The sequence below is a fragment of the Palaemon carinicauda genome, chromosome 9, assembly GCF_036898095.1.
Source record: "Palaemon carinicauda isolate YSFRI2023 chromosome 9, ASM3689809v2, whole genome shotgun sequence".
NCBI classification, from domain to species: domain Eukaryota; kingdom Metazoa; phylum Arthropoda; class Malacostraca; order Decapoda; family Palaemonidae; genus Palaemon; species Palaemon carinicauda.
In genome coordinates, this window is record NC_090733.1 from 148,648,278 (window position 1) to 148,674,354 (window position 26,077).

Consider the following 26,077-nt stretch of genomic DNA (forward strand, 5'->3'; position numbering starts at 1 on the left):
TGTTGAACACTATATTGTAGATCACCTGCATTTTTCAGACCTTGCATAGTAAATTAAGAAAATTGAACACGAATAAATAGTGTTATATTTTTGGGCAATTAAGGTATTGTAATTTACTAAAGATGCATTCTATATGAACTAAGCTAAATATACACTGGAAAGGATGTTATATTTTACTTTACAGGATTTAATATTTGTACAGCAAATTCAAAGTGTACCATTGCAACTCTACATCATAGAAAACGACATTTTGATTGTCTTGTCAATCCGGCCACATTTATCAAATAGTTTTAAACAATAACTACTTTCAAGCTTACTGGTATTTTTTTCATTGCCTGATACTTGATACTTTGTATGTTGACAATCTTTGAAAGGAATCTTGATTATAATGGAATTCATAAGAAAGGCCTTAATTTACAAAGGAAAGTGGAGGACATTTGGACGTCTATCACTTAATTGTTCAATGAATCTTTTGAAAAGAAAAATCTGGCCAAAATATTGGTGACTAAATCACTATATCCATGAAATTTTCATGCTATATAAAATTTTAATCAAGAAATGGATGACAGTATTCCATTTTACTAAGAGCTATATCAGTGAACTGAATTTAATAACTGTATTAGTTCATATAGTTCAAAAAGTGAGTGATAATTTAAAATTTCTTACCGTTTTTTTTTTCTGCAGTAACTGATCCCATTCCAAGATTGTGGCAGGAAACGGATTCACTTTTCTGCATCGTTTGACTTGAACATTCACAAATACCAGGCCTGACAAAAGGATTATTATACTATAGTTAGTTTAAACTATCCAAAATACTAATAAAGGAAATCACAAATTTTTAAGTAATTTGTATTTTTCCTAACATACTTACCTAGAACTACCTTCTTAGGAGTTACTGGCTAACTCTACCTAACCGACCAGCTTTTTGTATAGTTTATCTCCCTCTTCTCGTTTTCTACGGGGTCAACCTTTGGCAGTGTGGTACATGCCCGAGGAGACCCCAGGGTCAGGCAGCGTGCTATCTCAGGTCGACTCTCTAGTAAGTTTCGTTGGAATAGGTATTACTAGATCCTGCAGGTTCTCGGGGAAGGATGGGAGGGCCATAACCCGAAGGTAGTTCTAGGTAAGTATGTTAGGAAAAATACAAATTACTTAAAAATTTGTGATTTGTTCCAACACGGTTACTTACCTAGAACTACCTTCTTAGGAGACTTACACTTTAGGAGGTGGGAGTGTCCTGCAGGAATTAGGATTCGACGGGGAGGCACGCGAGAGAGGGAACCTTTAAGGAGGTCTTGATTCTAAGACCACTTGAAAACTGCACGAAAAGTAGGGGAAAACTATCCAAAAAACTCACTTAATGTCTAAATGTCTTACCTTTTTCAAAACCAATTTCTTGAAGGTTATACCTTTCCGTGATTAAGGTCTTCTCCTCATCTTCCTGGCCCGTTTGATCCGGGGAAGGAAGGAAAAAGTGGAGGGGGGGGGGGGTAAGGTTAAGGAAGGAACTAGTGTCTCTTTGCATTAACACCCCCGGTTACCCTGTGGCTATGACCTTAGATCTCTTGAAGGGCCGACATGACCGGGCCAATAGAAAACTTGTCCAAGGATTTTCTCGTACAATCTTTTAGATAATGTTCCGTGAGGTGGACTGTCTAGACCAGGTTCCAGCCTTCAGGATCTTACCCACAGCCATGTTCTTCTCGAAAGCCAGAGAGGTGCTCAGAGCCCTAATATCATGAGGTCTCTGTTTTCCAGGTAGAGGGGTCCCACAAGCCTCGTAGGCTCTCTTTATTACTTGTCTCAGCCAAAAAGAGATGGAATTTTTCGAGACCGGTTTCTTCACCCGTCTTGTTGAGATAAATAAATTTTTGATCTGAGGGCGGCAATCTTCAGTCCTCTCCAGGTATTTTCTTATAGTTCGTACGGGACATAAGAGGAGATCATTAGGGTTGCCGGATCGAGGGATGGCTGGCACCGAAAAACCCTCGAACCGAGGATCCCAACACGCTGGGTTCTGCGTTTTCGTCAAAAAACTAGTGACTAACCTAAAGACAACTTCCCTCCACCCTTTGGAGTGTGAGACCTCGTAAAAGAGGCCGTGTAACTCGCTAACTCTTTTCGCCGAGGCCAGGGCTAAAAGAAAAGCTGTTTTAAGGGTGAGTTCTCTGTCTAAAACGTTCCTGAAAGGTTCGAAGGCCGGTTCTGACAGAACTTTGAGGACTCTTGCCAAGTCCCACTGCGGAACCCGTACCTCCTGGGCGAGACATGTTTGCTCAAAACTACGGATGAGCATCGAGATGTGCCTCGAGGCTCCCAAGTCAATGCCTCTAAGGAGGAAGACTCGACCTAGGGCTGCTCGAACTCCCTTGATAGCTGGGATGGACGAACCCACGTCGTCTCTCAGGTACACCAGAAAGTCTGCAATGTCCTGGATCGACGCTCCTAAGGGCCTGATGTTTTTGGATGCACACCACTTCAAGACGACTGCCCACTTCGCCTGGTAGACAACTGCCGAGGAACGCCGTAGATACCCAGACATCCTTGTCGCGGTTCTCGATGAGTATCCTTCTTTCTTCAGGAGCTTCTCGATAACCTCCACGCGTGAAAGCGGAGGGATCGAGGGTTTTCGTGCCACCTGTGAAAGTGAGGTTGTCGCAGGAGGTCTGGCCTGTCCGGAAGCGGCCAAGGAGGACGAAGAGCTAATTCCTTTAGGTCTGCGAACCAGTCTCTCCGGCCACCAGGGCGCTACTAAAGTCATCGACAGGTTGGACAACCCTCTCACTCTGTTCAGCACTTGCCTGATCAAACTGAAGGGAGGGAAGGCGTACACATCGAGACCGTCCCAGGGATGTTGGAAGGCGTCCTCGAACGCTGCCGACGGATCTGGGATTGGAGAACAGAACACGGGGAGTTGGGCATTCAAGACGTGTGGCGAACAAGTAGGATGACTGCTCGAGCTACCTCCGGGTGTAGGGTCCACTCCGAACCTATCACCTGACCCGCCCTGCTGAGGCCGTCGGCCATCACGTTCCTCTTTCCTGGAATGAACCTTGCCGTCAGTTCCAACCCTTCTGTGGCCCATTCCAACAGTTCCGTGGCTAGGGCGCAGAGGACCTTTGACTTCATGCCTCCCTGCTTCTTTACATACACCACTACTGTGGCGTTATCGCACATTAACGCCACAGTATTCCCTCGCAGTAAGTGTACGAACTGTCGACACGCCCTTAGAACTGCTATCATCTCCAGGATGTTTATATGGAGAGACGCCTCCTCGCTGGACCACAGCCCTTTTGCTGATTTTCCCAGCAGGTGCGCTCCCCAGCCCTCCTTCGATGCGTCCGTGAACAACAGCATCTCCGGGGGGTCGGAGGAGAAGGGCATTCCCTTCTCCGTGTTTGACCTGATGCTCCACCAAAGAAGGGTCTCTCTCGTCTTCGGGAGGACTGGCACTACTTTGTTGGGTTCCTTGCCTTCAACCCACGACTCCTTTAGATTCCACTGTACCGGACGGAGCCTGAGTCTCCCTTGCGGTACTAATTTTTCCAGGGAAACCAGGTGACCCAGTAGCTTCTGCCAGTCCTTGGCCCTCCTGGGTTGTCCCGTCAGGAAGGGTTGAAGGATACGTTCCAGGTTGGCCAACCTTTCTTCTGAGGGAAGGCCCTTACTAACTGGGTGTCCAGGACCATCCCCAAGTCAGTCATCCTGGTGCTGGGGGACTAGCTGGGACTTCCCTAGGTTGACCGTGATCCCTAACACCTTGCAGAGGTCGAGCAACATGTCGCCTTGCTCCTTCAGTTGTTCCCTTGAGGCAGAAAGCAGCGACCAGTCGTCCAGGTACCTGAGTAGTCGAATTCCTTTCTCGTGTGCCCACGCCGAGATCGAGGCGAACACTCTCGTGAACACTTGCGGGGCCGTCGAGAGGCCGAAGCACAGGGTCTTGAACTGCAGGACCCTGGACTCCCACTTGATCCTAAGGAACTTCCTGCTGGAGGGGTGTACAGGGATTTGAAAGTAGGCATCCTTGAGGTGGAGAGACATGAGGAAATCCCCCTCCCTCAAGGCTGCGATCACTGTCTTGGGGGTATCCATCTTGAATTCCGTCTTTGAGACGAACTTGTTGAGAGCTGAGAGATCTATGACTGGCCTCCACCCTCCTGTCGATTTTTCCACTAGGAAGAGCCTGCTGAAGAAACCCGGGCCGGGGTTTTCCACTGTCTCCAAAGCTCCCTTGTTGATCATGGCCGCTACTTCCTCTTGTAGCGCCAACCTCTTCAAGGGGTCCTTTGGAACCAGCCAATCGGCCCCCTGGGCTGGGATGAGAGGGGGGAGGCTCTTCCAGGAACGTGAGTCTGTAGCCCTCCTTCAGGACCGTCACCGTCCAGGGATCCGCACCGAGATCCCGCCATGCTTGCCAAAAATGTCTGAGGCATCCCCCTAATAGGGGCTCCTGCGGGAGTAGGGGGCCTCTCCTCTTACCTTCTCCTGGAGGAGCGGCCAGATCTACCTCTCCTAGCGTTACCATAGGAGGGCCTGTAGGCTGACAGAGGGCCTGCCGTGGTCCTACGGGTGGGCTGTTGCGAGGCTTGAAGCCAAGGGGCTGAAGGAAGTTCTCTTCTGGGAAGCAAGGGTGTGGTCTGTGAGGAGTGAGGGACGTCCGTTGGAGCTCTCCTAAACGTGGTCTTCCTCATAGGCGGGGGCCTAGATCCGTCTCTCTCACTTTCCTCACCTTCTCCATAGTATCCTCTACCAACTTGATGGGGAAAATGTCATTCCCCACACTGAGGAATTTCTCAGTCTCCTTGCTTCCCTGTCAGGCAACTTCCGCATTAGTTTGCTCAAAACAGTATCTCTTTTTCTCAGGACCCAGTTCGAAGCTACCAACAGAGACTGGGACGATAAGAATTTAAAAGCCTTGCCCCCAGAGCTAACAAGGTCCCACAGCATGGCCTGATTTTCTGGAAGGGAGAGGTCGTGTGATGCCTGAAACCCCACCAAAGCGCACGACCACCAATCCAACCAGGAGGACACGTAGACCAGGTCCTGAGCCATGTCCTCCATCATAGATACTTCCGTCGGGGAAAAGCACACGGGGGCCGTGGATGCCCTGTCTTCCAAGGTTCCCTGGTTCAGCGCGGACACCGCTGCTTCCACCGCACGGGGACCGCCGCGATGCCCTTCGGGAACGTAAAAAAATTTCTGGGATTTTAGGCCCGGCAGAAGTTTGGAGGAACTCTGGCTTCTGGTGGCCTCTGCTAGTCCTGCCAAGTATCCATCGATCTGTTCCATCCCCAGCTTTACGTCTTGAGCGAGAGGGAGAGAGAGATGGCTTTTGTTGTACTGGACTGTCGATCATCATGGACAGTCCGGAAAGTACTGCCTTTACAGCTGAGGGCTTGGGCTCATCCAACCGGTGGTGTCTTCGAATGAGGGCCAGTACCTTACGGTAGGAGGAGATGTCGTCCGTCGAGCACTCCCCTCCTTCCACCAGGTCTTCCGTCACCAGTTCCTCCGTACGGGGTTAAGCCGTGAGGTGGGAAAAACAACGCCCGAAGGGCCTGCCAGTGGTACGGGCTGCCCCGTGGGGACGAAGGCATCCGTCAAGGGAGTACTGTACCAACGTCCTCCGAGCCTGCCAGTGGTATGGTCTGCCTCGTGGATACAAAGACATCCATCATGGGAGTACCTTGTTCCACGGGGGGCTCCGTGGATGGGGGATCCATGCGGACCGACGGGCGCCCTCGGTGCTTAAGGAAGGCCTCCAAGGTGCCCGTGGTCGACGCTAAGCCTTCCTTCATACTCCTTATATCCTTCCTAAGGGAAAAAGGGGCGGAGGCTATTGCAGGGTTAAAAAATGCACGGGGGTCTCGGTTCGAGCCCTAGGAAGCCACCCAGAAGCGGCCGCGGCTGTGGAAAACCTAAACAGCTCGCTCCGGGGCACTGTGACATTCACCCAGTCCTTTGACTTACTCCTCTTCGCTTTTTTCTTAGAGGACTTCGACAGTTTCCTACCATGCCTCGAGCGGGAACGAGACTTCTTCCTTCGGGATTTCTCCCTCTTCCTTTTGATCAGGTTCCTGTCTTCGTCCTCTGATGACGAAGAAGAAGAAGAGTCCGATGACGACGACGAGGATGAGGACGGAGCTCTCCGACCAGCCGACACGTCCAAGACCGTGGGGGAAAAATCACGTCGTTTCTCAGGTGCAGGCGGTTGCAGAAACACGGGGGTTAACGTAGCCGAGGGAGCCGGAGGGGTCCCCGCGAGTCCTTTACAGAGCCACTGATCTACCTGCTCTCTAACGGGAGACCTGAAGGGAGTCCTAGGTTTCACCCATGTGGCGGGGTCCGAAGACGTCGAACTACCTTTCTCCGTGTCTCCCCCGGCGGTCAAAGCACTCGAAACACGCCACGAGGCAGGGGAAGTATCGGCACTCGGCCTACCCCACATAGGATCTTCCGAGGCGACGGGACCTGCGGGCACCAGGCCCTCGCCTCGTACCCACACTTCTGCACTCCACTCAGGCGCCACACATGCCTGCCCCACACTGGACACAATCCCCACACAGGAAAATCAGACTCTTGGGGAAGGGCAATGGGCCTCTTCCCGCAACGGACTTACCTCGTCCCCTACGCTGGGTAGGGGAAGAAGAGCGGGCGCTACGGTCTGCCGAATCGTCTGGCGAACCTGCAGGCGAAGAAATGCTTGAATCTTTAGGCATCTTCTTAATTGCCTTCTTCTTCGTCCCAAAGCGCACCCACTGGATCTCAGTCCAATCAGCACATTCCGGGCACGTAGAGGTAGGGGAACATGCTTTCCCCCTACACGTGGAACACAGGGAGTGGGGATCAACCTCAAGCTTGGAGAGGAAAGCCCCACAAGACTTCCCAGCCAGCCACAGGCCCAGGGCAACGACAAGGATGCTCCATAACACAAGGCTAACACACCAAGAGACACAAGGATGAACGGGAAAGTGAAATGAAAACACGTGGGCAATACGCGGTAAGCACAAAGGATCGGGGGACACGAGGATCACACAGGTAAGAGAGAGCGCGGCGAGATGTATATCACGTCGCGACCAGAAACTTACTGGAGAGTCGACCTGAGATAGCACGCTGCCTGACCCCGGGGTCGCCTCGGGCATGTACCACACTGCCAGAGGTTGACCCCGTAGAAAACGAGAAGAGGGAGATAAACTATACAAAAAGCTGGTCGGTTAGGTAGAGTTAGCCAGTAACTCCTAAGAAGGTAGTTCTAGGTAAGTAACTGTGTTGGAATAAGTAACAATTAAATCAGTACTTAGATGTTAATATTTTTAACAAATAATAAACAGTAAAGCATGCCCATTCTTTCACATTCAAGTGGTAATTCAGTAAAGCCTATACAGTAGAGTTAAAAGTTGTGTATCATTATTGATTTAGGGGCAAGTGTGTTGTGTGCAGAGTACTAATATAAGGGAAAAAAGGCATATAATTCAATGATAAAGGAAGAGTAACCTCAAAGAATATATTGATTGGAATATAGAACAGATAATTGCTAACAACTTGTGTATAAAGGGATAGGTTATAGGATGCATTAGTAGTCCAGTTGAACAAGGGTATCCTTTGTCAGAAGTATGTCTTGTCTCTAAGAGATACTGGAATCTTCAACTAGTAAAAGAGCAATTGAAATACTCATCAGAAACTAACAATATCCTGGAGACTGAAAGAATTTCACTTGCAAATGAATCAAAATGAACGTATGTACTAGATACATGCATCATGGAATGCTCGCAGTGTCAAAGGAGGCTCGATACAACCAACCAAATTCTAGCCACAAAGGTCTATGCTATTCCAGTAGCCAGTTGGATGTCCACAAATAAACACCAGTATTCAAGGGTGTACGGTATGCCAGTTACTCTTCATATGTACTGTATTTTCTTAGCCCTGATCTGGGGTATTTAATCACTGTAATTATTTTCAAAATCCTGCATGTCCTCATTAGGTCCTATCAGAATACAATTCACACAAACTGGTCCCTCGTTAAAATTTGAGCCACTCGAGCAGACTACTATATGGTATTAAGGAGATTCATTTGCTCAGAGGGAAAATGGAAATATATCCACTTGTCAATGATCAATTAAACATGGTCATGACTTAAAGAGTTAAGTCACCTTGACATCAACTACCATTTCAATTACAGTACTGTACTAATGTCACCAATGTCTAGGTACTGCTAGTCTAATTTTATTAGAATATATGATCATGAGCTACAATGCCCATTTCCTTGCCATTTGGTAACTAAGCTTCTTGTAAAACATATATTCCATTCTGAAAGATTCATCTCATGTCTGCATGCATGGATCTTGCCTTTTAAGGATATACTCAGTAATTCATATTGTTGAATTTGCAGGCCCCCAAAAACATAAGTGTAAGAAATTACACTTCCATCCAACATTAAATTTATCCCATTCAACATCAAAATTAGCCATAAATTAATTATTTTCATCTTTGTTGACCCTTTACTAAGAATATTCATGGCAACTACCAATCAATTTACTTTAGGTAAGAATTTTTTTTTTTATGTAAAAAATTTATTTTTTAATCAATATGAATATGCAACAAAATGATATTTTAATTATAAAATAAATTTTTGAATATACTTACCCGGTGAATATATAATAGCTGCAACTCTGCGGCTCGACAGAAAACACTCAAAAAACTCGCGAACGATCGCTATGAAGGTTGCGGGTGTGCCCACCAGCGCCAACTGTCGGCCAGATACCACTCTTGCATGTAAACAAACCCTTCAATTCTTCTCGTCCCGCTGCGTCTCTATTGGGGAGAAAGGGAGGGTCATTTAATTTATATATTCACCGGGTAAGTATATTCAAAAATTTATATTATAATTAAAATATCATTTTTAAATATTTAACTTAGCCGGTGAATATATAATAGCTGATTCACACCCAAGGCGGTGGGTAGAGACCAGAGTTAATTAAGTTTACAGCGTATAAGCTAAGATTTTTTTCATTTTGACAGTTATCAATATAACAAAACCAAAATATATAGGTACCTGGTAAGGAAGTTGACTTAGACGATTACTCTGCCTTGTAAGTCTGTCTTCCTCACGGAGCCCATCGATCCTCTTAGGATGCTGAAAGACTCCCAGGAGCTGAAGTATCAAGGGTTGCAACCCATACAACAGGACCTCATCAAACCCCTAATCTGGGCCCTCTCAAGAAATGACTTTGACCACCCGCCAAATCAACCAGGATGCGAAAGGCTTCTTAGCCTTCCGAACAACCCATAAAACAATATTAAAAACATTTCAAGAGACAGATTAAAAGGATATTGGAATTAGAGAAGTGTAGTGGTAGAACCCTCACCCACTACTGCACTCGCTGCAACGAATGGACCCAGTGTGTAGCAGTCCTCGTAAAGAGTCTGGACATCTTTTAAGTAAAATGACGCGAACACTGACTTGCTTCTCCAAAAAGTCGCGTCCATAATACTTTGCAGAGATTTATTTTGCTTGAAGGCCACGGAGGTTGCTATATCTCTAACTTCGTGCGTCTTAACCTTAAGCAAACATCGGTCTTTCTCATTAAAGTGAGAATGAGCTTCTCGTATTAAAAAAATCTGATAAAATATGACAAAGCATTCTTTGACATAGGCAATGAAGGTTTCTTAACTGAGAACCATAATGCCTCAGATTTCCCTCGTAATGACTTAGTACGAGCTAAATCGAACTTAAGAGCTCTAACAGGATATAATACTCTTTCCAGTTCGTTGCCTACGATCTCTGATAAGCAAGGAATATCAAAAGATTTAGGCCAAGGACGAGAAGGCAGTTCATTTTTGGCCAGGAAACCAAGTTGAAGTGAACAAGTGGCTTTTTTCTGTAGAAAAGCCGATGTTCTTACTGAAGGCATGAAGTTCACTGACCCTTTTAGCCGAAGCCAAGCACACTAGGAAAAGTGTCTTGAGGGTGAGATCCTTCAGGGAGGCTGAATGTAATGGCTCAAACCTGTCTGACATGAGGAACCTTAGGACCACGTCTAAGTTCCATCCAGGAGTTGCCAAACGACGTTCCTTAGAGGTCTCGAAAGACTTAAGGAGATCTTGGAGATCTTTATTGTTGGAAAGATCTAAGCCTCTATGTCGAAAGACCGAAGCCAACATGCTCCTGTAGCCCTTAATCGTGGGAGCTGAAAGGGAGTGAACCTTTCTCAGATGTAAAAGAAAATCTGCGATTTGGGCTACAGAGGTACTGGACGAGGACACAGATGCTGACTTGCACCAGTCTCGAAAGACTTCCCACTTCGACTGGTATACTCTAATGGTAGAAGCTCTCCTAGCTCTTGCAATCGCACTGGCTGCCTCCTTCGAAAAGCCTCTAGCTCTTGAGAGTCTTACAATAGTCTGAAGGAAGTCAGACGAAGAGCGGGGAGGCTTTGATGGACATTCTTTACGTGGGGCTGACGTAACAGATCTACCGTTAGAGGAAGACTTCTTGAAAAGTCTACCAGTCATTGAAGTACCTCGGTGCACCACTCTCTCGCGGGCCAGAGGGTAGCAACCAACGTCAACCTTGTCCCTTCGTGAGAGGCGAACTTCTGCAGTACCTTGTTGACTATCTTGAATGGTGGGAATGCATATAAGTCCAGAAAAGACCAATCCAGTAGAAACGCGTTTATGTAGATTGCTTCTGTATCTAGGACTGGAGAGCAATAGATTGGTAACCTTTTGGTCAACGAGGAGGCAAAGAGGTCTATGTTGGGTTGACCCCAAGTAGCCCAAAGACACTTGCCCACGTCCTTGTGGAGGGTCCATTCCGTGGGTATCACCTGACCCCTCCGACTGAGACAGTCTGCCAAGACGTTCAAGTCCCCCTGGATGAATCTCATCAACAGGGAGATGCCTCGAATTCTTGACCATAAGAGAAGGTCCCTTGCGATCTCGAGCAGCGTGAAGGAGTGTGTGCCTCCTTGCTTGGAGATGTACGCCAAAGTTGTGGTGTTGTCTGAGTTGCCTCTACCACTAAGTTTCGAAGAAGCTTTCTAATATCATCAAGGCCAAGTGGACTGCTAATAGCTCCTTGCCGTTGATGTGCATGCTCTTCTGACTTGAGGTCCACAGACCCGAGCATTCCCAACCGTCCAGGGTCGCACCCCAACCCAAATCCGACGCGTCTGAGGACAACACGTGGTTTGGGTTCTTGACTGCTAGGGATAGTCCCTCTCTCCGACTGATATTGCTGTCCCACCATTTCAGGCATGCCTTTACTGGTTCGGAGACTGGGAATGATACCGTCTCTAATGTCTTGTCCTAGTTCCAGTGAGAGGCTAGATGGAACCGGAGAGGCAGAAGGTGTAGTCTCCCTAGTGAGACAAACTGCTCCAGGGATGAGAGAGTCCCTACGAGACTGTTCCAACTCCTGACTGAATAAACGTTTCGTTTCAGCATTAGTTGGACTTCGAGCAGGGCTTGACTGCGAATCTCCATCCCCAAATATAGAATAATCTGGGATGAGATCAGTTGGGACTTTTAGGTTGACCAAAAGTCCCAACTCCCTGGCCAGACTCAACGTCCAATGTAGATCCTGCAGACAGCGAAGACTGGACGATGCTCTGAGAAGCCAGTCGTCCAAGTACAGGGAGGCTCGGATCCCCGATAGATGGAGGGACTTTGCCACATTCCTCATGAGCCTCGTAAACACGAGAGGCGCAGGACTGAGGCCAAAGCACAGGGCTCGAAACTGGTACCCCACATTCCTGTAAACAAACCTCAGAAACGGTTGGGAATCCGGGTGTATAGGAATGTGGAAGTATGCCTCCTGAAGGTCAAGAGAGACCATCCAGTCGCCTTCCATAAATGCTGTCAAGACAGCCTGGTAGACTTCATCGTGAAGTTTGTCTTGACAATGAACCCATTGAGCGCACTTGCCTCTTACGTACTCCTGCAGTGAACATGGCTGCCAAATCATTGGAGCCATCCCTGAGGGACTTGTTCCTGCAGAGAACGTGGCTGTCAGATCATTGGAGCCATCTCTGAAAGCCTTGTTTATGCATGACATAATTGTACAGCAAAACTTCAAACGCTCGAAAATAGCTGTGAAGTCGACCAGTAAAATCTTGGAGCGTCTCATGGCCAGGCGCCAGGGAGAGTCTATGAGGTTTGAGAAGTCTATCTGGGCAGAGGCAGGAACTCCCAAGCCGAGAACTTCTCTCGTGTCATATCAGACTCTCGCTCTATAAGCCAGTTTAAAAGAAGGGAAAGCAAAGGCTGTCTCCCCCAAACTCCTCCTGGTGATAAATCAGTCGCCTAGCAAACGTAAAGCTCTCTTAGAAAAGCGAGAGAGCACTAGCTTATAAAACAACGGCTTCGAAGTAGCTAGGCCTAGTGTAAGCTCTGACGTTTAGGCGAACGAGGAGCAGCAGTTACAAAAAGATCCGGACAAAGATCCTTAAAAATCAGCATGATTTATTTAAAGTCCATAGAGGGCTAAGCAGCTTTAGGCTCCTCTCCACTGACAGAGTCCTCAAGGGAATATCAGTAGGAGGGGGAACAGCAACTTCCTCATCTGAAGGAACCTTGTCCGATAATAGCTGAGTCTCAAGCAAGGGAGAGACCTACCATGGTGGCAATGCTTTACAAGCAGAGTCCACACGCACTGGTGCATTAGTAGCGGACCAGGACGCAACGTCATGTAACTGCTTGACAGTCTGTGAACTGTCAACAACAACAGGTGTGTGAGGACGCACAGCGTCCACTCGAGACTGCTTTGACCGCCTAGACTGAGCAGTCAAAACAACTCTAGAATGCGGAGGTTGACGCTCAGCGTCAAAACAAGTCAACTCCGATTGTTGGCGAACGTCCTGAACGTCAACAGGAGCATCAGCAAGTGGCCTAACGTCCAAATGTGGCAGAAAATCCACACGAGACCGCATCGAGTGTGGTTCTAAACAATCTTTCTGACGTGACTTGGCTACACCAACGTCAACAGGACGCACAAAGGAACGTTAGGGTGGCTGAAGGCCAGGATCTCGATGAGATAAACGGCTAGGCTCAACGGACTTATCGGCAGAATAGTCTTCCATAAGGGAGGCAAGCTTATTCTGCATGTCTTGCCGTACAACCCATTTAGGATCAACGGGAATGGTTGCGGTAAGAGACGAGGGTAACGTCTGTGACCGCAAAACCTTGCCTACAAAAAGACTCTCGGAGTCTGTGTTACGCTTTTGTTAGGCGGCGAGCAGTCTTCTGATGACTGCATAGGGTCAGAGCTGTCCTAATAGTTAAAACCAGGATGCTGGACCTGTCCTGAAAGGACTGACTTTCGCTTAAAGGGCCTCGAAACCTTGTTCCACGGTTTCTTATGCAAAAAGCCTTCGGATGACGAGGAGAAAATCGTCTCTCTCGCCTTATGGTAGGGGTGATCTTGGTAAGATACACCTGATACCATAGAGGGAACGTCTGTTCGCTGATCAAGGCCTCTCGAACCCATAAGTCGTACGACATTACTTCTCCCCTGGGCTTGGGAGCTTGCAAGAGGTCCCGGACAAGGCGAATGACAGGCACGAACAGATGAACCCTCGGTCGCAACACTGATAACACTTTGCGCAATATCACTTTATCACTACGATTTTCTGTTTTGCACTTATTTCACTGAAATCGAATTTTTTAACAATTCACATTAGGTATGAATAAAACTGATTTCTACCTGAAGCACGCAATTCTACCCTCATCAAAAGGTTGTAATTGCGAAATCAGTCGTATAATGTAAGCACATTAATACCAGCAAAAAACAGTAAACATATTTTAAGATAAAAAAATCAGTGGCTGGGGAAGAGACTAAACACTAGATCATTCAAAACTACGTTTTCAATCTCTCACCGTACAGTGCCTTGGGACGAGAATAAAAAACTAAAAAAGTTTTATCCTTTCTCCCCGTACAGAGACTAGGGACGAGAGTAACTCGAGAACATCGTTACTCGCTTGGGACGAGATAAAGATCGGAACGTTCTCTCTCCTCTCTCTCTCTCTCTCTTTCTCTCTTGATTTCGCACCGAAGAGAAGAACCTTTCGTCAATAAACAGGTTATTTGACCAAAGGAAAAAAATGAAAGGTTTTTCAATTAAATGTTCCTTTAAAATAGTCTTTAAAACATTTAAGCTTTGAAAGAAAAAAGAAAAAAACGTCAGAATCGATTTACTCTTTCTGCAAAGTGAAACCGTGATACTCTCTCTCTATATCGTAACGATAGAGCGCAAACTGCGTAGCATAAATAAACTAAACGTTAGTTCATCTTTGAAACAGTACGAAGACTATTCAAAGAAAAAAACTATCAAAATATTTACTAAAAATATTTCATTTAATAAGTTTTAAATCATTAGCTCTGTAAAAGTTATTTACGATTGAAAAGGGCTCAACGTTGTTTAACTTCGGTTTCCAAGTTAGGACCGCCTACTCTCAGGAAAGGTCGCATATAAACAAATCATTGAAATTTATTTTGATGTTTATTATAAATGGAAAGCTAATCGAAGAGGCCTAATAAAGGCGGTTGAGATATAAAATATATAGAGGAAAATCTATAATTAATTTATAACGTGATAAGATAATTGCTAACAGCCTAAACACACTTCCGTACTGAGGGAAGGGTCGGCCATTTAAAAGTCAAGGAAAGTCCAAAAAACAATCCAAAGTCATCAAAAATTAAATCTATCCAAAAACGAGTTCAAGATTTAAGTTGAAGATAGAACACCTGTACTGCGAAAGCTCAAACCAAAATGAAGTACTTCACCAAATATGTTAAGAAAACTCCAGGTTCAACAGCGAGTATGAATACGTCTTGTCGTCAACGTCGACAGAGAAGAATTGAAGGGTTTGTTTACATGCAAGAGTGGTATCTGGCCGACAGTTGGCGCTGGTGGGCACACCCGCAACCTTCATAGCGATCGCTCGCGAGTTTTTTGAGTGTGTTTTCTGTCGAGCCGCAGAGTCGCAGCTATTATATATTCACCGGCTAAGTTAAATATTTAAAAAGTTCATTTGCATTAAACAGGATGGTCTATTATTAATAGGTAATGACTTCCAAAACATAAGTCTTGAGAAGGCATTGTTAACATTTGGCTTGATTTTTTTACTACCATACTTGAATATTTGCAGTAAGACTTTATGCCATATGTGTTGAGGTTGTATGAGCAGTTCAGAAAAAGTTTAACACTCTTGATATCTTTGCAGGTAGGAATAGATGGTCTGGGTACTATTCTTCTATTCTTCTTAATGTCACTGCAGAGTTATCAGGGTTATTGTCCGATCTCTCGATGCCCTCCCAGACAGAAGTGGGGGAGCACATAGACTTCCTGATGTTCCATGGATATTGAGGGGCTTCTAGTAGAAGTGTTTAGTTATCCCGTACTGGTTAACAGTACTCGGGAAACTTTACGTCACGAGACTTCCTAGACCAACATCTTGTCCTTAACTCATGCCAAGGACTTTGATGGTTGAGTACGTCTGCTCAGACTGATCGCTGGGAAGTTTTTCTTGCCTACCTTGAATCTAGCTGAAAAAGACAATTGAATTGTCTTACATCCAACCTCCATATTCTTATGGCTAGACAGTAAAACAGCCGTTCAAATATATCACAGTGCTGTATTAAGAAAGTTGTTGGAAGTGATTAAGAACCAGCCAGGAAAAATTGAAAGGCACTGCAGATGGGAGAGAGGTGGTCTACTCCTGAGGTGGTTGGAACTCATATCTAGCTTTTGCTCTGATCCTACCAGAATCGCAAGTCCGAAGAATACCTGCTAATACCAAAACGCTTTCAAGTTTCCCCTAGAGGGGACTAAAGTTACGACGTTGGCCAGGGAACTAGAACAACTTTGAAGTTCAGGTGCTTAAGGAATATAAAAGCCCTTCTGAGTCTCTTTCATGATTGGAAGGAGCAATCTTTTCCCACTTTTATGTGGGGCCGATGTTTCTGGCCAGTGTTCTCCATCTACCTCTGTCCCACACTTCATCACCGGTTAATCCCTTTGATCGAAAGTCATCCTTGATACAGTCCATCCACCTTCGCTTTGGTCTCCCTCTCCTTCTCCCTCCCTGTACCTCCATTTCAATCACTCTCTTCTCAATATACTGTTCATCTCTTCTCATGACATGACCATACCACCTCTGTCTACTTTCTTGGATCTTATCTGATAGTTCTCTAACTCCTGTGGTACCCTTAATTACCTCATTCCGTATCTTATCTCTTCTTGTCACTGCCACACATCCATCTCAACATTCTCATCTCTGCCACATCCAGCTGCTTCTCTTCTCTCTTCTTTATTGCCCACATCTCCACTCCATACATCATTGGCGGTCTCACAACTGTCCTGTGTACTTTACCTTTCTAATTGACCCCTATTTTCCTGTCGCATAGTACTCCACACACTTTTTTCAATTCTTCCATCCAGCTTGTATTCTGTGGATTATTTCTGCCCCCGGATCACCATCCTCTGCAACTGCTGATCCTAAATACTTGAAATTTTCAACTCGTTTCAATCTCTCTCCCTGTAAACTAACTTCCCCATTCTCCCCATTTTTCAATCTCAAATACTCTGTCTTTCTCATGCCAATCTTCAATCCTCTATTTTCCATTTCTCTTCTCCACTTCTCCAGTTTCTCTTCTACTACCTCTTGCCTAGTGCTACACAGTATAACATCATCAGCAAAAACCATGCACCAAGGAAACTGATCTCTAATACCTTGGGTTTATCCATGACCAGATCAAATAGTTAAGGGCTCAATACAGACCCTAATGTAGTCGCACATTTACTGGGAAACTTTGTTAGGTCTCAACTGCTCTTAACATTTGCTTCTGCTCTCTCATATATATTTTGGTGATTCTAACGTATTTCTCAGGGACTTATCTTTCATGAATCACCATACCTCCTGACGTGGTACTCGATCGTATGCCTTCTCCAGGTCAATAAAGACCATACGTAGTCCTTTCTGTCTCTCTGGATGTTTTTCTATTATCTGCCTCAAAGCTAACATTGGATCTACAGTCCCTCTTCCAGGCATGAATCCAAATTGTTCCTCACCAATTGTTGTTTCATCTCAGAGTCTTCTCAATGATCTTCTCCCATATCTTCATAGTATGGCTTATCAACTTTAAGCTTCTGCAGTTGCCACATTCCTGGATGTCTCCCTTTTCCTTATAGATGGGGATGATTAGGCTTTCTCTACATTCCTCTCGCATCTTTTCCTGATTGAAGATCTTTTGCATCAGGTCCCACAAGATATATATGCCTTCCTCTCCAAGACACTTCCATACCTTTACTGGTATATTATCCGGTCCTGCAGCTTTAAAGGCTCTTTAAAGGGTTACTTGCCTTTCCAGATATGCCAATTCTTATGAGGGTTGCAAGGAAGAATTCTATCAGTTTGTGCCAAACCCACTAGCAAGGTAAAACCCAAAAAGTTGACTCTGTATTGAAGAAAAAAACTACGCTAAGTCTGCTAGAATCAGCCCCTCCTCTAAGGGCCAATGCCATTGGTATTGTCTCATTTTGTATCTAGAGAGAAAAATATTGAACACTTGAGGGGTTGTGCGTAGGACAAAAACTTCACACCCCATACAGTACTGGCAAATAATTTCTCAAAGGATGACTGGGTACATTCTTTCAGAGTATCATCCAGCGATAACCAGCAGTCAGTTGGTACACTTAACCATTACCAGTCCGGGTGAAGGAATACCCTGAACCCTTCCCTTAGCACAGATGGTGCTGTTGACCTTACTACCTGGAGCGCGAAACTGGTATGCTAGAGCTAGTTTCATGACGAGGAATTGGGAGTTTAGGTGAAATATAAGTCTTCCCCTCCTACACCATCGGAAACTGGGACAGACGACAGATTAATCCCTGTAACTTTGCAGAGTTTTCAGGATACCTGATTAGCAAACTACTCTGTAGTGCAACCAGTATCATCTAGGATATGCATGTTGAAAACCTAAAAGAGTCGGATGGTTCAATTGAGAGGAACAATGATTACTTCACTTTCATGACCCACCCCAATCCGAGTGGCCCAAAAGCTCTGAGGGGTTGCTAAACAAGAGAACCTTTATAGTCGATAGCCATCAAGTCATGGTTGTAAGTAACTGTTCCTGTAAATGGAGGATGAAACATTGTCCTCCAATTGTCCTTGCTAGGATGGGAGATGTTTACGTATGTCAGACCAAAGACTGATAAACACCTAAGTAAACAGCTATCTCTACCAGAGATTGGTTATTAAAACTCCCAAGCTGATCGCAGTTGAGCAGACAATTGTTCGCTAGAAAATACTTGCTAAAAACAAGCTTAAAATTTATCTTCAATCACATTTGACAGGAAGATACTTGTGTGCAGAAGTCCAGCTATGGACCAATAAACACTGATTAAAAGCACTACCACCATAAAAAGTAATGAATATATTCCTACGTTCTCGAGGGAAGAAGTGACTGCGACAAGTGTTCACGGGAAGAGAAAACCTGGCAGCATCTCCCCTCCAGCCGAGAAATTGCAAAGAACGCACCAGCAAGGGGCAAGAGACCTGTTTTACATTCTGTATAGAAAAACCCCTCCATTGGCTCAGAGAGGAAAGTCAGGAAGACAACCCCTGCAGAGGCAAATGAGCGTTTCTACTGTGTCCCACGAATCAGCGGCTCCAAGAGCTGTTTCTTACCAGGAAAACCCAAAAGCCCTTAGGAAGGCAAGGAAGATACCCCTGCAGTAGTGGGTGCCGCCACTTCTCAATGATCAACCCATTTCCGTTTGTCCTCCAAAGAAAACAGAATGAGCGGAGGGCGCAGGGTAAAAACAAGGCTGAGAAATATAAGGAATTTTTGTCCATTGGGGGAAAACCCAGAGACACACTAATCCCTTTCAGGGTATTCATCCATTGGCTACTGACCACAACCAGTTCACCCAAGAATACTTGATGTTTACAGCCAGTTCACGGTTAGCCAAAAACAAAAAGCGACACGATTAAATCGTCGGGTGTGAGAGCAAGGCGGATGGTCTACCACCACTTTAATTAGTGGCTGGTTGTAATACCTCACATAAAAGTTTCACATGAAAGCAGGTAAATATGTCCATAATAAAGAGCAAAAGGGTTTGCTTGTTGTATCGAAGCAAATTTTGACTCGAGTACAACATAGGAGCTAAATATTTCTATTTAATGTAACCTATAATTCTATTAGATGACACTTAAATCTTGTTCTATATAAAAAACCTTTTTGTAAATGAGGCAATCGAGACGTTTATATACCTATTTTGGTTGAGTAAATGAACCACATATTGACTCATATTATGAGAAAAATAAATACAGAACTTCGTTATTATATAACGATGATTACTATACTATACAAAAATTCTCAAATAACAGATTATAAAATTTGTCTTGCATAATACTGTGAGCACTATGATTATAAAAGAAAAAAAAATCCTAGAAATTGGTTACCGACTTATACCAAATTAAGGGGACTCATTTCATTGATGTCCGACTTACCTTATTACTTGGGAGGAGCAGAAGGATGTTCCATTTCCAGTGGGGTCCAGTCGGTGGCCACGGTCCATTTGCGGAGGGGTCCAGTCGGTGGCCACGGTCCATTTGTGGCGGGGTCCAGTCGGTGGCCACGGTCCATTTGCGGAGGGGTCCAGTCGGTGGCCACGGTCCATTTGCGGAGGGGTCCAGTCGGTGGCCATGGTCCATTTGCGGCGGGTCCAGACGGTGGCCACGGTCCATTTGCGGCGGGTCCAGACGGTGGCCACGGTCCATTTGCGGCGGGTCCAGACGGTGGCCACAGATCATTTGCGGCGGGTCCAGACGGTGGCCACAGATCATTTGCGGCGGGTCCAGACGGTGGCCACAGATCATTTGCGGCGGGTCCAGACGGTGGCCACAGATCATTTGCAGCGGGTCCAGACGGTGGCCACAGATTTGCGGCGGGTCCAGACGGTGGTCATGTTCCAGTTGTGGTAGGGGATGGTTGCTCCAGTAAAGTTGACAGAATCATTACCCCAATACCTATTAAAGATCAATCATCAATCATCTCTTGAAACCAGGTAACTTTCGTGTACTCCCGACCTATTTTAAGTACCTTTATGAGTTTTCTTAGATTATTTTCTTCCGAAAATTCCGACTTAGGATAAATATTTCCTTAGAATAAAACCCCATTCTAAACATGCTGTTTAAAACGTATAATCGAAGTATGAACAAGGCCTTAAATAACTTGTTTGTTAAATATTACTGTAAGTACCTTCAATTGTCTTAAAAGTTTGTCATTTACATTACTGACATTACTGTATATAATTGTCAATAGAAAATGCTTTCAAATGCGAGCTCACAGTACATAACTTGGGTCTATTACTGCATATACTATCATATCTTTTCTTCCATGTGATCTTTATCAAGTAAGCTAAGTACTGTATCAGCACTATCCAAAAATTGGAAGAATGCAAAGTGAAATTTAAGCATTTTACATAATTATGTTAATTGATTGGGAGTGAAAACTTTTTTTCAGATGAACTTACCTCAACAAAAGCAGTAATTTACAAATCAAAGTAATTTCAATACATCTACTGTACGTATGCCAAGTTGATTCGATGCAGCCCAAGTTTTATTATTAATATTAGAAACTGCAACCCTAGTTTAAATCTAAAGAACTCAATTTTGATTTCCTCAATCTTCTTAAACTATGTATATTACTAGTTGTATTTTCTTTTTTATTGACATTTATACATTGCAATTTTTTCTTAACTTGCACATACTTTATATAATTCTAAAAGTCGTTACAATTAGTGTAGTGATTGCCTATGATTTTTATATACACTACCTAATTTCATATTGTATTAAATGGCGATATTATTGAAGTATATGAATTACGAAAAAAAAATATTCTAATAGCATATACATAAGTGTGTCTTCGAAATGTCAATTACCATTAATTCAAAAACAAATACTTCGATTTAGACTTCGTAAAAGCACTGTTTTGATAAAGATTGTATACGTTCTTTATTAAAGATAAATGCTTACTGTTTAAATGCAATATTTAATGCAGGGAGAATAAATCTGAATTCGGCGTTCTGAAAATTGATTTAAGAACTGTTGCAAGAGGTGGAATTAAGTTGGAACTATAGTTTTTTTTTTTTTACTATTGCTATTATTAAATTATGTCAATTGAATAATTCCTATAGTTAACTTAAAGCTGCATTGAACCAACTTGATGGATCTATTGAAATGACTTAAATGGTAAGACGAGTTTGGGTCTTGAAGCGATGCCTTGTCTGCAAGGAAAAAATATTACATTAAATTACTTGTTAGAATTTTCATACAATATTTAGTTCAGTTACTAAGATATGGTTCAATATTTTCTTTACTGTGCAGCAACTGAGCAATGAAAACCTGATTAGTCCATCACATTAAGGATTCCAGTTATTACACACTCTTACTCAAATCCCTATGCTTGAGATTTCTAAAGGTTTCCTAAATGAAAGTGGCTAAATACCTTCTAGCAGTAAAATGCAGATTAAGAAACAACCTAATATGATAAATTTATTACTAAATGTTCATAACTTATACAAGATTTACATATTTAGAAAACACTTAATCTTATTTTAGATTCATTAACTTTATACAGGGTGGGTAATTTTTACTCCTGATTTCCGACTGCTCACTCCGCAAGATAAGTTTGCGGACACCATCACACAAAGGTTTAAATACCACTCATAAATGGCAGGGGTAAGGGACAGTGACGTTGCCCTAACAGGTAGGACAATGCCCTAGTCAGAAATATAAAATAAAGCCACAACTCAAAGAAAATCTAATCAAGGAGTTACACAAGTGGATAGGGAATAGCTCCCCATCTGCCACACAGTACAAATGGGCCTCGGAACTACAGCCTCCCCCCCCCCCTTGACACACACACACACACCCACCAAGAGAGCAGGCTGTATACATACACAGACTCAGGCTGGGATACAAAGCAAACTGGGACTCTGGGAGATGTTGGAAAACAACCAAAGACCCTGTGAACATTGTGACGTCATACCACAATAGGCTCTCCTGCACTACCTTCTAGAATGTAGGGAGATAGCACAGCTGAGGGGTGACCTTCAAGAGGACAACTCTAGTCAGGCAGACTGCAGCTGTTGTATGATGCCTTTGTGTACACCACCTAGCGGCTAATTAAGTAGTTGATTCCTGTCCTCTAAGTTTTGTGTTTGTCTTCAGTTCCTGGCTCCCCTAAAAATGTAATATGGGGACAGCGAGCGAGTGATTTACACGCCAAACGAACTATCAATGTGTGAATAAGATCCCAGCCATCTTTCTCAATGACTTGGCCCTCCCATCATGCCTAGCCACTGTGGCAGACCATCAACCACCCCAGATCCTGGACCACGCGAGTTTTATGGATGCTGCCATCTTAAAAAAAAAAAAACCTGGACACTTGGCTTCAGCGACCTTTCTATACTTGTGTTTACCTGTGAACTGTGACATTCTTAGTCCCTGAAGATGGGGGATGATGACCCAGGTGCGGTAGGGGGCGACCCAACATATGTATTCACAAATGACTTGATGGGCATAAAGCCACCCAGCTTTGATTGGCAAGGTTCCAACTTGCCACATTCATTCAAAACTTTAAGAAGATATTGCGAACTGATCCTTGCCACTCCCACCTACACTTGCAAACACGGGCCAGAGATAGTAAACTACAAACTCCTCTGGATGGGGCCTCAAGCGGTAGAGATTTTTGACAACTGGACTCGCTTCACGGATGAGCAACGTTCCAGTCCGACCGATATGTGGGAAGCGTTTGTTAACTACTTCGAGCCCAAGTCAAACTTCAGGCTCGCCCATTTCCAGCTGCGCGAACTCATACAGTGGCAAGAGGAGCCGATTGACAGCTACATCAACCGTCTCAAGGTGCAGGCTTAACGATGCAATTTTGAAGGAAACAACTTTGAAGATAACCTCATCGACCAGGTTATCAGAGGTACAGCACATGTCGCAGTAAGAAAAAAGCTCTTGGACCAAGATCCGAAACAACTCATGCTTGACAAAGCAATCGATCTTGCGAGAACTTTTGAGGCAACGCAGGCCCAGCTAAAACAATTGGGGCACGTCAACAAATCCATCGACTCCCTTCAGAAGGCGAAGTCGAGACAAGAGCCGTCCGAAAGCAAAAAACTTTTTTCTGAGGCGGAAAACCGCATGACCGCAAGGACTGTCCCGCCATAGACGATATGTGTAGACTGTGTTCGAAAACGGGTCACTGGGCAAAGGCTTGTCAAAACACTAAGCGAGCCCGTTCTAAGTCTAGTGTACACTCCAAACCTCAGAACAGCCGATCGCAGTCAAGCGCAAATGCGAACCAATCACAGCCAAAGCCGCTACAGCGATTCGACCACCAAGTTAGCGCCGTGAATACGTACGACCTAAGCAGTGACTGAAAGCATGTCTTTCAACCAGTGAACAATGATACCAACAGATCGGAAGCTTAAGCATCGATAAAAATCGAGCCGTACCCTGATCGCACGACAACTTGCGCGGGAAGGTCGACACCAGTGCGCAGAGTAACATCCTTCCACTCAGGACATTCCGTAACATATTCCCTCGCTATGTCAACTCGGATGGCATCCCGTCATCTGCAATTCCGTCCAAGACGACGCTCACAGCCTACAATGGAACCGTCATCCGCCAGCACAGTATCCTCATACTGCCGTGCAAATTTGCCGAAAATAAATGGCCGAACTGTGAGTTCTATGTGGCCGCGACCGATGGTCCTGTTATTTTTGGTCTACCCATGTGCACGAAACTCGGTCTAGTCACTCTTAACTGTGCCGTTACTCAATCCGACAGAAGTGTGAGTTATACCTCATTGGAAGACATGAAAAATCCCTTCCCTGACCGGTTCGAGGGTATCGGTAAATTCAGTTCTGAGCAGAAACTAACTCTGAAGGATGACGCAAACCCAGTAAGACACCCGCCGAGACGAGCGCCCATTCAACTACGCGAACAGATCAAAAGCGAACTCGATCGTATGGTGGGTCTTGAAGTAATCTGTCCCGTAGCGGAACCCACCAATTGGGTGTCCAGTATTACACATGTGACAAAACCCAATTGATCTCTCAGAATATGCTTGGATCCAAAAGACCTCAATAGTTCTCTAAAGAGAGGTCAACACCACACGCCAACTGTGGAAGAACTAACACATGTTTTTGCTGGTGCAACAGTTTTCAGCAAGCTCGATGCAAAGCATGGATACTGGTGCATCCCACTCGACCACGACAGCCAGCTGCTGACCACATTCAACAGCCCATTCGGGAGGTACTGCTTCCGAAGGCTCCCCTTTGGACTCAACGAAAGTCAGGAAAGCGATGGACGAGATCTTGCAAGGGCTACCCGCCGTTGTGTCGATTGCGGACGATATTATTGTACACGCATCCACACCTGCAGAGCATTCCGATAGACTATCCACACTTTTCAATCGAGCTAGAGAGAGAGGACTTGTGTTCAACCATGCGAAATGTGCGATATCCGTGTCAGAGGTACAATTCTTTGGCAACATCTATTCCAAAAGTGGAGTCCGACCTGACCTAGTCAGGTCCAAGCCATCGCTCAGCTCAAACCACCGACTTCCATCAGTGAACTACATTCGTTCCTCAGAATGGCTAACCATCTGGCACTGTTCGTACCCAACCTAAGTGACCACACCGCCCCCCTGCGCAAGTCAGGTCCAAGCCATCGCTCAGCTCAAACCACCGACTTCCATCAGTGAACTACATTCGTTCCTCAGAATGGCTAACCATCTGGCACTGTTCGTACCCAACCTAAGTGACCACACCGCCCCCCTGCGCAAGTTACTTCAAAAGGACATTGATTTCCAGTGGCATCCTGAACACGACGAAGCCTTCGTGTCCGTAAAACAGCTTATCTGCCAAGCAGGATCTCTCACTTACTTTGACCCGTCAAAGCCATCTGTAATTGTTTACGCGAGTCAAGAAGCCCTTGGTGCGGCACTACTTCAAGATGGCTGACCTATCGCTTTTGCATCAAAAAGTCTTAACAGACACCGAAATGCGCTACGCCAACATTGAACGTGAACTATTGGCATGCGTCTTCGGTGCCGAACGTTTCCATACATACATTTACGGCAAACCATTTGTCATTGAGTCTGATCACAAACCACTCGAAACGATCAGTAAGAACTTAACTGCCGCCCCAGCAAGGCTGCAACAGATGTCCCTGCGTCTTCAGCGCTGCGATTACGATATAAAGTACAAACCCGGGAGGGAGATGACTTTGCCCGACAGCCTGTCGCGACTCCCAAAACACGGCGCCGACAAGCCGAAAGACTTGAATATCAAAGTATGCTATGTACAGTTCAGCAACAACAAGCTAGCGGAACTCAGAGGCGCAACAGCTATTGACGACAAACTCGTACTACTGCATAAGTATAGCATCAGCGGATTTCCCGAGAAGCAGAGAGACTTGCCTGCCGAGATACGTAAATATTGGCCATATCGCGACGAACTTAGTATCGTAAACGGTCTTACGATCAAGGGTGAACAGCTCATGGTCCCGGAAGTCTGCGTACACAGTACCTCGAAACTATTCATGAAGGTCACCAAGGCATCACGCGATGTCAGGCCCGTGCGCGGATGTGTTTATTCTGGCCAGGTATTAACCGCGATATCGAACAACTCGTCAATCAGTGCCAACAATGCCAGACATCCCAAGCCTCACAACCCAAGGAGCCCATGGAAGCCATCACTCCAAACCTCCCGAACCAACCGTGGCACACCCTCGGCATGGACTTGTTTACCGTAAATGACAGGAACTATGTGATTTTCGCCGACTACTACTCCAAGTTTCCCGTCATTCACCAACTAAGTGTTGACTCAACAAGCAGAACAGTCGCTCAGCTGACTAGCAGCACATTCTCATTTTTCGGTATACTGTACCCAGTACGATCATTACCGATAATGGCCCGCAGTTTATCGGACAATCTCTCCAAGATTTGCTCAAATCGTACAACGTTACGCATACAGTATAAGCAGCTCCCCATTAC

General features: G+C 45.2%; 1 long non-coding RNA gene across 2 annotated transcripts in view; it reads right to left on the bottom strand.

Moving 5' to 3' along the window:
- Window positions 1-668: 668 nt before the first annotated feature.
- The window catches only part of LOC137646924 (uncharacterized), a 36,461-nt gene continuing 11,052 nt past the window's right edge, over window positions 669-26,077 (bottom strand). For both annotated transcript variants that reach the window (XR_011045496.1, XR_011045497.1), the window contains exons 2-4: window positions 20,538-21,290; window positions 19,513-20,031; window positions 669-767 (exon numbers count right to left, since the gene is read on the bottom strand). This is a non-coding gene — a long non-coding RNA (uncharacterized lncRNA). The remainder of the gene's footprint in view (window positions 768-19,512; window positions 20,032-20,537; window positions 21,291-26,077) is intronic.